Source organism: Carcharodon carcharias, chromosome 1 (genome assembly GCF_017639515.1).
Source record: "Carcharodon carcharias isolate sCarCar2 chromosome 1, sCarCar2.pri, whole genome shotgun sequence".
Lineage (NCBI taxonomy): Eukaryota > Metazoa > Chordata > Chondrichthyes > Lamniformes > Lamnidae > Carcharodon > Carcharodon carcharias.
In genome coordinates this window covers 145569365-145582255 of record NC_054467.1, presented here as the reverse complement: position 1 = coordinate 145582255, position 12891 = coordinate 145569365, and positions in this window count along the sequence as shown.

The window sequence follows — 12891 nt, the reverse complement described above, 5'->3', positions numbered from 1 at the left end:
TGGTGTCAGGGGTAGCTCCTGGAGGTCATGTGCTTTGCTGCTTGGTGGCAGGTCTAAGGGAGAAGAAGGAAATGTCATTAGTTGAAGTCATCACACTGGTGAGACAATTGAGATCTGCATCATAGTACCATTGTCTTTCAATGATCAATGAGGAATCCAGTCTGGAGGCTCTCACCGATGTTGAGGCTGCACAAGAATATTTGAACCATCTGAAACTCTCACCTCTGTGCACTGCACTCTTATCTTCATCTGACACCCAGCCTCACTGCGGCTGGTTGATCAAGGTGCATGGAACTTCTTGAGCTTCAAAACCTCCTGCTTGTACCAGGAAAGGATGAGGGAGGGTGGGGGTCCTTAGACAGTCTGCGACTTCTCAATGTTTTTGTGCATGTGTTCTCCTGAAAGGGCAGAGGAGCATTGATTAGTCCACTCAGTACCTGCAGTGCCATTGCAGCCTGACCAACCCCAGCTGAGGAACACCTTTTAGGACAAATCTGAGTTGTGGCTCTTGAGTCGCAAGGCATTCAGTCCAAGCAGTCAGGGCTCACCCCCTTGGCCAGCTCTGTTGTAACTGACAGTTGGCACTTACACTCTAACGCCCCTGAGTTCCACAGGGGGATGGCCAGCCCAAAATAGTTCAACACACTGACGCATGCCAACATGGTACTCGCCCTTTCTGAGCACAGCAGGTCATTGAAGTGCTTCCAGCACTGCCCCAGGTGCGCCGGACCACATCATGGCTGCTCACCCGGGCTGCCTCCTCCTCCCATCTCTGGGGACAAGGGTATCCCTTCTGGCAGCCACCACCTCCAGGAGGAGGGTGAGGCAATTGTTGGAAAAACGGGGGGCCAAGCGCCCAACTGACCTCACCTCCCGCCTGGTCTCTGCATCCTCGTTTGCAGCCTTGTCGCTGCTGCAGCTCCGACGCGGGCAGCATCCCTGGGGCTTTTCAACCAGCCGATGGGCCGCCATTGGACCCGGTGGACAACAGGCCCCGCCCTCGCCCGCCCCTTCTCGGAGGTTCTCAAGCCGGCGTTCACAGTGGGTGAGCCTTAATTGGCCTGCCAGTATGAAATCGCAGTCTGGCCCCAATTGTGGGCAGTGGTTGGCTTCCCGACTGCTCCTGCCCGCCCCCTCCGAGCCCAGTGAGGGCAAAATTCTGTCCTATGTTTCTAAATTTCCCCTTGCAATCTGATTATCATTTTAAACCTACTTCTTTCTATTCATCAAAGCCTCTAGAACAGCTGGCTTTAATCCAATTAAGACACTCACACGTACACACAGACATAACAAAACTTGATTTTAATAAATAATTTCCAATAACATTATAGGCATTACTATCTCTTCATGGCATTGGTAACAATGCATAGCTAGGATGAGGAATGAGGCCCTGAACATAGATTTTAGGGGGTTAGGAAAGAAATTAAAAAGCCATCAGACTTACCACTTTTCCTCTTCAAAAGCAGTAATCTCAGGATTAATCCCAATGCATGTGCTAATGAGCACAGGAATAGGAGGATTGAGCAATAGCACATGTGGCTGGAGAATTGGCGTAGGATGGAGGACGTCAAATACTGAGGCATTGGGACTGCTTCTGCGCCAGGTGGGACCTGTACATGATGAATGGGCTGCACCTTAGCAAGACTGGGGCGAACACCATCACAAGGAGATTTGCCAGTGCTGTTGGGGAGAGTTTAAATTGGATTGATCGGGATTTGGGAACCTGTGATGGAGCTCAGATTGGAAGGAAGCAAAACTGGTAACAGAAAAGCAGTAAGCGAAATTAGAAGGCAGATGAAGCAAAGACAAGCATCAAGCAGGATCAGAATGTAAAATAGTGTTAAAAATACAAAGTTAAGGGCACTCTATCTGAATGCACATAGTATTTACAAGGTAGATGATTTGAAAGTGCAAATAGAGGTCAATGAGTACGATTTAATTGCCATTATGGAGACGGTGGAACATGGGGGGAGGCAGAAACGTAGTAGTACTGTCACTGAACTAGTAATCCAGAGACTCAGCCTTACGGTCTTGGGACCCAGGTTCTAATCCAAGGATGGCAGATAGTGGAATCTGAAGTCAGTCAATAAAAATCTGGAATTAGAAGTCTAATGATGACCATGAAACTATTGTCGTAAAAATCCATCTGGTTCACTAATGGCCTTTAAGGAATGTTAGCAATGGAGATCTTCAAGACCGATGGGTGGTATTTTCCACACCTGCCTGTTGCCGGGATCTTCCAGTCCCACAGTAAGTCAACGGACTTCTGGCTGGGGCGCTGCCTCGCCTGTGGCAGGTCCCACCCGTGATGGGGTCAGAAAATCCCGGCCTATGTGCTTTTAAAATTTGGAAGGGCATTGGAAAATCAGGACACTTTCTTGGGGTCTGACCTGGGTGTTTTTTTAAAGAGGTTATACATTCACTGTTGGCTGTTTTTTTCCCATGCTAAATGACTGGACAGGTAAGAGCTACTTGCGTTTGACCTTTAATAGCTGAAGGGAAAAAAAAACTACTGTTTTCAGGCTGTGCACCCTGCCACCCCACATCACCCCCCCAACTCCCCCCACCCCCAACCCCCCGCCACCTGGCTGATTTATTGGAAACCACCTAACTATGACAGGGGTTTCTGTTTTGGAACTTGTGATTTGAATCAGAGTATTTTGGGATCAAACTGAGAAGAAAGGTTGCTCAGCTCTCTTTCTTCCTGCCTTGCCTGGAGCTCAGTATGTGTATCCACATTCAGACTGAAAACCCTCATCTCAGTGTGGCTCATCGGTATTTGGAAGTCTCAGAAGCATGTGATAAGAGGGAGTTCCCAAAGACAATGAGTCACCAAAGCTCCTTTGGAAAGAACTGCCTGACAACTACTGTAAGCAGTGAGCCATCTTCACAGGTGAGACCACCAGATTGACATTGCCAAAATCCTTCAAATGTTAGCCTTTTCCATAAAGTGTTCCCACTGGGAAAAGGCTTTTGCCCCCTCCCCCCACCTACACCAATCTCTGCAGAGACCCTATTTGCTTTGTCCCCTGTTTTCTGTGTGTGTATGTGTGTGTGTGTGTCTGTTGGGATTTAAAAAGGGTATAGTTGCCTTTCCGGTTTACAAATTGTATATTAGCCAATTCTTGCAACTCGTTTTAAAAAGAAGTATCATTTCATAAATAATCAATCTTAATTTATTGAAAGAAGCCTGGTTGAAGTTTCTTTTATCCTGGGTCAACCAATAGTGAAAGTACACAATTGGCTAATTTGGGGAGTGAATTAAACATTTACACTTATGGTGTGACATTTGGACTGATGGGGCTAGAGACTCTGTGTGCATTCCTCTCATCCTGGTGGTAACATGTAGGAAATCTGCCATCCTTACCTGGTATGGTTCACATGCGACTCCAGACCCACAACAATGTGCTTGACTCTTACTGCCCTTTGAAATGGCCTAGCAAGTCACTTAGCTCAAGGGCAATTAGGGATGAGCAACAAATGCTGGCTTTGCCAGCGATGCCCACTTCCTATGAAAGAATCATTTAAAAAATGCCACCAATGTGGTTGTTGGAAGTCAGTCATCTCATTTCCAGGACATCACTGCAGGAGTTCCTCATATAATGTCCTAGGTTCAATCATCTTCAGCTGCTTAATCAATGACCTTCCCTCCATCAAAAAATCAGAAGTGGGGATGTTCGTTGATGATTGCACAATGTTCAGCACCATTCACGACTCCTCAGATACTGAAGCAGTCCATGTCCAAATGCAGCAAGGCCTGGACAATATCCAGACTTGGACTGACAAGTGGTAAGTTACATTTGTGCCACACAAATGCCAGGCAGTGACCATCTCTAGCAAGAGAGAATCTAACTATCACCCCTTGAAATTCAATGGCATTACCATTACTGAATCCCTCACTATCAACATTCTGGTTGTTAACACTACATGTCCAAAAAGGATTGATACCAGGTGGGCCACCCAGCTTCGGCCTAGGCACTAGAAGTGACAATGGCAAACCACTCCTCTTGATCCCACAAAGTCCTCCTTACTAACATCTGGGGAGTTGTGCCAAAATTGGGAGAGCTGACCCACAAACTAATCAAGTAACAGCCTGACATAATCATACTCAGCAATCATACTGCATAGACAAAATTCCAGACACCACCATCACCATCCCTGGTTATCTCCTATACCACCAACAGGACAGACCCACCAGAGGTGGCAGTGCAGTGGTATGCTCAGAAGGGAGTTGCCTCAGTTTTTTCAACATCAACTCTGGACCCCATGAAGTCTCATGGCATCAGATCTGATAGGGAAAGGAAGCCTCCTGCTGATTGCCATCCCCCCACCACAGCCCCCCACACTTCTCCATCCCCAACACTCAGCTGATGCATTGAACACCAAGAGTGGCAATAAAATAGCATGTGCTCTGGGTGGGAGACTTCGCTATCCAACACCAAGGTTGGCTCAGTAGGACACCTACTGACTGAGCTGGCTAAGTTCCGAAGGACATAACTGCTAGACCAGGGCAATGGCAGGTAGTGAGGGATCCAACAAGAGGGAAGAACATACTTGACCTCATCCTCACCAGCGTACCTGTCGCAGATGCATCTGTCTGTGACAGTATTGGTAGGAGTGACAACCACAGAGTACTTGTACAGACGCAGGGTGGAATCATCCTGGATTTGCACTAAGTACGGTAGCAGGTGGGAAAAAGGACGTTTTACCCGCTGACCACAATGGTGGCTTTTTGCGCTGTATTGTCCCATTTGCGCTGTATTGCCCCATTGAGGGTCAGCTCGTCCATGGCTCGGCTCAACACAAACATTCCATGCAGTACCATACGTTCTACTCACATTCTCTTCCATCTGTTTTCATGCAGGAGAAGCTGGCCCTAGACCGGGGTTGGTGTGGCCCACATTAGGCCCTCACTCACTTTGAGGAGCACACCATCGTACTGACTGGTGAGGACATGGACCGTGTCTACGGCGACGGTGAGGTCTGTGGTGAACACCCATGTGATGATCCTGCACCAAATCATCCCTCTCTCAACAGAAATGTGAGTGATCTCTCTCCTGCTTTTGACTCTGCTGTCATACACTAATTATCACTACTTTGGTTCACAGGGACCTCTGCCAAGTGATCGACACCCTCAGCCAGTCAGTCCCTCAGCTCCATCCAGGTCCTCACCTCCAGCCAAATGGACGCCTCCTCCATTGAAAAGCTGGAAACAAGCAGCCTGGAAGACCTGTCACAGCACTTACCCACACCCTGCACCAGTGCAGAGACAAATACCTAATTGGTACCTAGATCTACAGCAGGCTTGGGTTCACAATCTGGTGGTCACTGCACAGATATATGTTTGCAGATGGAGAAAGCAGAATTAGCTGAGCTCCCCGGCACTCATAGGAGTGCTGGGGAAGAGGCATCTGTGAGGTCCGAGTCAGATAACGAGCCTCTGGATTTGGTTTTTCAACTCATTGCAGAATCAGCGGAAGGCAGGAGAGCTGTTGGAAGCTCTCAACTGAGTGTACCCGCCTGCTCTCTGATGAAGTGTGACCATATATGTGCGTATGGAGGTCTCTATGGGAAGAATGGCGTATGCCATGGTGACATTGGTCCAGCGGAACACAGAGATGCGGACAGACTGCGCATCATCGTCGTAGCATTGGGTGAGTTCATGCAAGAGGGAAATGGGGAACCTCAATGTCCCTCCAGTACTTCTTCCCCTCAAGACTCAGGCCCAGGCCCTCAGGAGGAGCAGCAGTTGGACACACCTGGGCCATTCACTCAGGAATCTCAGAGGCTGTCCTCTACCTCAAAGTCTTCTTTGCCTATGTTCCCCTCAACCTCATCCTATGTCACCGTAGAGGGACCAGTTGGTCCATAGGAGGACAGCCAAAGCAAGCTGGGGCCATCAAAGCCTCGATTCTCCAGAGGAGAGACGCCAAAGCCATCAGGGGCAACAGGGCCAACCATTGCACAGACTGCCTCCACCCCTGCTGCGGATGTCAGAGCAGCATCTAGAAGAAATGGTAGGCATAGAAAAGTTAAGAATTTCCGATCACAATGGTTGCACAGGTGAACACGTTTTGTCACTTTATAATCTGAAAGTATATTCACTTTCCCGGAATAATATGTAATGGTGCCTTTGAATTTCATTTACAGGCTTCACGAATTCTCCCGCTGCATCCCCAACCTCAACTATTTGTTCAGCTGCAAGTAGCTGAACCATGAGTAATTCTGCAGGGAGAAGTGTATGTGTGCCAGGTCCTTTCTGAGCCTCGTGCGAGCACTCTCCCATGCACGCAGAGCCTTCCTTCATCACACTCATCTCAATGTCCTGAGTATTTTCAATGCTGCCTACTGAGGTACTAGTCAGTTCATCGGAGCTGATCTGCATCTTTGTCCACCCACTGATCACACTCTCATACAGCACCTCTGCCCATCCAACACGAGGTCCACTCACTTTCAATTTGAGAAAAACTGTAGTCATCAAGTTTCTGCTCAGATTCCCTGACCTTTCTCCTCCCCAAGTCACCCATGTTCTTTCCCCCATTACTGTTGACCCCCCAGGCATCACCTTCCACTTTTCCACTGTCATCTACAAACCAAAACCCTTGTCTTCCCAAGATGTCTAGCTGAACGTGCACATGCCCTACCTTTCTGAGAAGCCCACCCCCATCCATATTGACCTCCCAGAACTCCTCCTTCCCACCCCTGAGTTCCCTGCCTCCGGAGCCCAACAATAACCCACACTGTCCCTTCTACCACTACCGTCACACTCTCAGCCTCCCACCCTTCTGGCTCATTCTGCCCCCTCTAATACTCACCATTCCCTCCTTCCATGCTTACCCTCAGTTCGCTCCCTCGAGGCAATCATTGCTTCCACAGACCCCTCTCTCGCACGTTCATCTGGACATTCCCCCCCTTACTTCTTCCTCCAACTTTACTTCCTCCTCTACCCTCACTCCCTCCTCCTCCAGACTCCTTTCTTCACCCAGACTCCTTCTTCCCTCCAACCTCCCTCCTCTACATAGACTCCCTCCTCCCCTGCACTCCGTTTCCCCTCCAAACCCTTTCCTCCCCTCCCCAGATTCCTTTCTCCTCACAAAATATTTCCCCCCTCTGAACTACTTCCCTTATACCTTCCTCTCCCCTGTCACCTATCTCCCCAGTTGCTGCATTCTCCCCATTACACTGTCCTCCCCCAATACTCCCTCCCCCCTCCCAACCTCATCCCCTGACACCTTCGCTCCCCCCTCCTCCTCCCAACCTCACCACCCACCCCCGTACACCTTCCTCTCCACCAACACCCCCCTCAACCACCGGTACACCTTCCTCTCCCACTCACAGTGGGACCTTCCTTGCTCCGCACCACCCACCGCCGATCATCCGTAGCTGCCCATGGCCAAGACCATGATGCCCCAAATCAGACCCGAGACATCAGTGGAGATTTCCTACCTTCCATGAGCTGCTTCACGGTGAAGTCATGTCCATGAGAGTCTGCCCATCGTGCGATGCACGTGTTCCACAAGGGTCCAGCAGCTGTAGGGTTCCAGCATCCTCTGCTCTTCGGATGTCCGTGATCTGAGCAAGGCCCTAACAGTAAGTCCTGACTTCTGTACGTCACACTTGTCCAGACATGTTCTGGGCTGGCGTGTTTTCCTGCCAATGTGAGTAGTAAATTTGACGTGGGGGGGATGGTTCTGATGAGCAGGCAAGATGACGAGGTGCAAAAGCATTGAAGTTTGGTTCCAAATTTCAGACAGTGGGAAAGGCAGCCCAGCATTGATGGCCAGAGCGGACGATCGCAAACTGGTTTCACGATGGCGTAAAACCGATTTTTGGCCTGATCATCATCTTGTCCACTCACGCTTGCCATGACGCCCGACACCAACGGGGGCTGAAATCCGTTTTTCATGCAACATTAATATGTTGTGTGGTACTACCATTGTGCTAAATGGGATAGATTTAGAATAGGTCTAGCAACTCAAAACTGGGTAGACTTGAGGCTCTGTGGGCCATCATCAGCAGCAGAATCATATTCAACCACAATCTGTAACCTCATGGCCTGGCATATCCCCCCACTCTACCATCAAGCCGGGGGTCAACCCTGGTTCAATGAACAGTGTAGGAGATCATGCCAGGTGCAGCACCAGGCACACCTAAAAATGAGGTGTCAACCTGGTGAAGCTACAAGACAGGACTACTTGCATGCCAAACAGCAGAAGTAGCATGCAATAGATAGAGCTAAGAGATTCATCCACCAATGGATCAGATCTATGTTTTGCAGTCCTGCCACACCCAATTGTGAATGGTGGTGGACAATTAAACAACTAACTAAAAGTGGAGGCCCATTCTCAATGATGGGGGGGAGCCCAGCAAAAGACAAGGCTGAAGCATTTGAAACCATCCTCAACAAGAAGTGCCGAGCGATGATCCATCTCGGCCTCCTCCAGGAGTTTCCAGCATCACAGATGCCGGTCTTCAGCCAATTCAGTTCATTCCACATAATATCAAGAAATGGCTTAATGCATTGGATATTGGAAAGGCTATGGGCCCTGACAATCTTCCAGCAGTAATACTGAAGACCTGTGCTCCAGAGCTTGCCGCACCCCTAGCCAAGCTATTTCAGTACAGCTACAACACTGACATCTATCTGATAAATGTGGGAAAGTGCCCAGTTGTGTCCTGTCCACAAAAAGCAGGACTAATCTGACCTGGCCAATTACTGTTGCAACGGTCTATTTTCGATCATCAACAAAGTGATGGAAGGTGTCATTGATACTGCTATTAAGCGACAGTTATACAGCAGTAACCTGCTCACTGATGCTCAGCTTGGGTTCCACCAGGGCCACTCAGCTCTTGACTCCATTGTAGTCTTTATCTAGAGGTTGACAAAAGAGAAGAACTCAAGAAGTGAGGCAAGAATGACTGTCCTGCCATGAAGGCAGCATTTGACCGAATGTGGCAGCAAGGAGCACTAGTAAAATTGAAGTCAATATGAATCAGGGAGAAAACTCTCTACTGGTTGGAATTCTACCAATCGCAAGGGATGATGATTCTGTTTGTTGGAGATCAATCATCTCAGTCCTGGGACATCACAGCAGGAGTTCCTCAGGGTAGTGTCCGAGGCCCAACCATCTTCAGCTGCTACATCAATCCCTCCATCATAAGGTCAGAATTTAGGGTGTTCGCTAATAATTGAGTGGGAGCTGCTTAGCTTCCAGACCATGAGGACCAAGTGGAGGAAGAAACGGATGCGCAGGTTGAAGCGCAAGCAGGAGAAGATGAGGGCAAGGTCCAAGTGAAGCCCCCAGCTAAAGAACAGCGAGATCATGGTGATTGGTGGCTGTGTTTAAGTTTTGGTTTATCAGTAGTCAATGAAAGATTTTCAAGCTTTCATATTTCATGGAATACTTGTTTGTTTTATCAGTTACGGAACTTTGTTTTGGAATGGCGTGTTATGCAGTTTTTGATGTTATGAAATAAAATTAACAGATTGTTTTAAAAACTTTTTAAAAAAATAATTGCACACTGTGCAAAACTTAGATCTGATCCGTTGGTGGATGAATCACTTAACTCTGTCTATTGCATGCTGCTTCTGCTGTTTGGCATGCAAGTAGTCCTGTCTTGTAGCTTCACCAGGTTGACACCTCATTTTTAGGTGTGCCTGGTGCTGCACCTGGCATGATCTGTGACTCCTCAGATACTGAAGGAGTCCATGTGCATATTTAGCAAACCTGCAGGCTCCACATTTATCCCCATCCTCTATGATGGAAGAGCCGAGCGCATCAGTGCAAAAGATAAGGCTGAAGCATTTGCTACAATCTTCAGCCAGAAGTGCCGAGTGGCTGATCCATCTCAGCTTCCTCCAGAGGCCCCCAGCATCACAGATGCCAGTCTTCAGCCAATTCGATTCACTCCACTTGATATCAAGAAACGGCTGAAGGCACTAAACACTACAAAGGCAATGGGCACTGACAATATTCTGGCAATAGTACTAAAGACTTGTGCTCCAGAACTTGCTATGCCCCCAGCCAAGCCATTTCAGTACAGCTATAGCACTGGCATCTGCCCAGCTATGTGGGAAATTGCCCAGGTATGTCCTGTCCATAAAAAGCAGGACAAATCCAAACCGGCCAATTACTGCCCCATCAGTCTACTCTCGATTCATCAGTAAAGTAATGGAAGGAGTCATCAACAGTGCTATCAAGCGGCAATTGCTTAGCAATAACCTGCTCACCAACACCCAGTTTAGGTTCTGCCAGGGCCACACAGCTCCTGACCTCATTACAGCCTGGGTTCAAACATGGACAAAAGAGCTGAACTCCAGAGGTGAGGTGAGAGTGACTGTCCTTGACATCAAGGCTGCATTTGTCTGAATGCATCAGGGAACCCTAGCAAAACTGGAATCAATGGGAATCAGGGGAAAAACTCTCCACTCGTTAGTATCATATCTAGCACAAAGGAAGATGGTTGTGGTTGTTGGAGGTCAGTCATTTCAGCTCCAGGGCATCATTGCAGGAGTTCCTCAGGGTAGTGCCCTAGACCCAACCATTTTCAGCTGCTTCATCAGTGACCTTTCTTCCATCATAATGTCTGAAGTCGGGATGTTCACTGATGATTGCACAATGTTCAGCATCATTTGCAACTCCTCAGATACTGATGCAGTCCATGGCCAACTGCAACAAGACCTGGACAATATCCAGGCTTGGGCTAACAAGTGGAAAGTAACATTCACGCCACACAAGTGCCAGGCCATGACCATCTCCAATAAGAGGGAATCAAACCACTTTCCCTTGATGTTCAATGCTATTACCATCACTGAATCCTCCACTATCAACGTCCTGGGGATTACCATCGACCAGAAACTGAACTAAACTAGCCATATAAATACAGTGGCTACAAGGGCAGGTCACAAGGAATCCTGCAGTGAATAGCTCACCTCCTGACTCCCCGAAGCTTGTCCACCATCTCCAAGGCACAAGTCAGGAGTGTGATAGAATACTCCCCACTTGCCTGGATGAGAGCAGCTCCCGCAACACTCAAGAAGCTTCCGTGGCCTGTGGAGGTGGAGTTGCCTCTGAATTTCTGGCTGGCGGACAGGTCACCGCCAAAGCATAATGCCCCAGCAATTATGTTTATGGGTCACAGAATTTTCAATACATAATTGTAGTAATTATGGTTTTATTTAGTATGTAATGTACCTTTAAGAAAAATGCTTGTTAAGGAAGATCACATGATGTATAGTAACCAATAGGAGAGTAGCACGGGCTACCTCAGCAGTCAGCTGTAGGGATAGAGTTGGAGTTGAATGCACACATGTATTTGCTGCTGAGTACATTGTAAATAAGCTTAATGTCTCCACCCAGGAAGCGTCTGCAGATCAACTCTGTCATTAATAGTACAACTCGGCCACCCTACAACAAACTGGTGACCAGGATAAAAAAGATTGAACAGAAGAAATCAAGTTAGAAAGAAATCGGCATTGTATCTCACCCAGTGATTGTAAGTAGCAAGCTGTGTTGGAATTAAAGTTATCCCCTTTCAAAATGCCACAGTTTGGGAGAATTGATCCTTTTGAACTAGCTGCAGTCGGGTGGTCTCATTACATAGAGCTTCTTACGTTCTTTTTTCAAGCAAAAAAGATTACGGGGGAAGGGAAAAGACAAATGATCCTCTTAAGTACTTGTGGAAGCAAAACCTACTGTCTGATTCAAAATTTGACGGCACCGAGTACCCCAAATTCGAAGAATTTTAATGAATTGGTTGACCTTGTGAAGGGTCACTTTCAACCATATCCCTCAGTTACAATGCAGAGGTTCAGGTTTAATTCATGAAATAGAGCTCCGGGTGAGACAATTGCATGCTATTTGGCAAATTTGAAGCAGCTAATGGAACATTGTGAGTTCGGTACATCTCTAAATGATATGCTCAGAGATCGTTTAGTATGTGTGTGAATTAAGGCACCATTCAGAAAAGATTATTGTCGAAAGTAAATTTGAAGTGGGAAACCCCAGCCAAAAAGAGTGCAAAAATGCAAGACTCTGCCGAGAAGCAGGAAATGGCCCCCGCTAGCCGAAGAATAAAGAAAAATAACTTACCAGTGAAATTAAAAAATAATTTTAATAGAGGTGGAAACAATCAATATTTTAGCAATTGGCAGTTTTAAAAAAATTGAATGCTACTATTGTCACAGAAATGGACATATGATGAGGCAGTGCAAGGAAAGATCCAAGCAGGTTTGTAAACAAAAGAAGCCCAATGAAACCTACAATGTAGAAGAGCCTGAAACAACAAATTCAGACATTTACTCATTGTTTAATCTGAAAGTTGGAAAGGCAGAACCAGTATTTGTCACAGTGAAAGTAAATGACAAATCTGTTAAAATGGAAATAGACACGGGGGCTTCTACTAGAGTAATTGGGGAACCTACCTTCAGACATCTGAATAATGGTAAACAAAAATTAAGTTTACAAGAAACAGCTGCCAAACTCAAAACATATATGGGTGAAGACATTCAAATAAAAAGATGAGCAGAGTAACTGGCCATTATGGAAGCCAATCGGCAAAGCTACTAGTGTTGGTATTGAGAGGCAGAGGACCAAGTCTTCTAGGGTGAATTGGCTAAGGGAAACCAACCTTGATTGGCCACTGAGATTTTAAAAGGAAGCTAAAAGCATTCCTGTTTTGAAAACGGAGTGCGTAAAGACTCAACAACCTGAAGAAACGCAGGCTGTCTTAAGACAAAACCTGGAAGAACAGCAGAAGAAACTTAAAGAGACCCTGCTTAATGACAGAGTTTGAGATAAGGTGAGCAACCTTGGGAAGGAAAAAGAAAACTTGCTGAAAGACCTTCACACACTACAAGATGCCCTCAGGTCAAAGTTTGTACACCTGGAA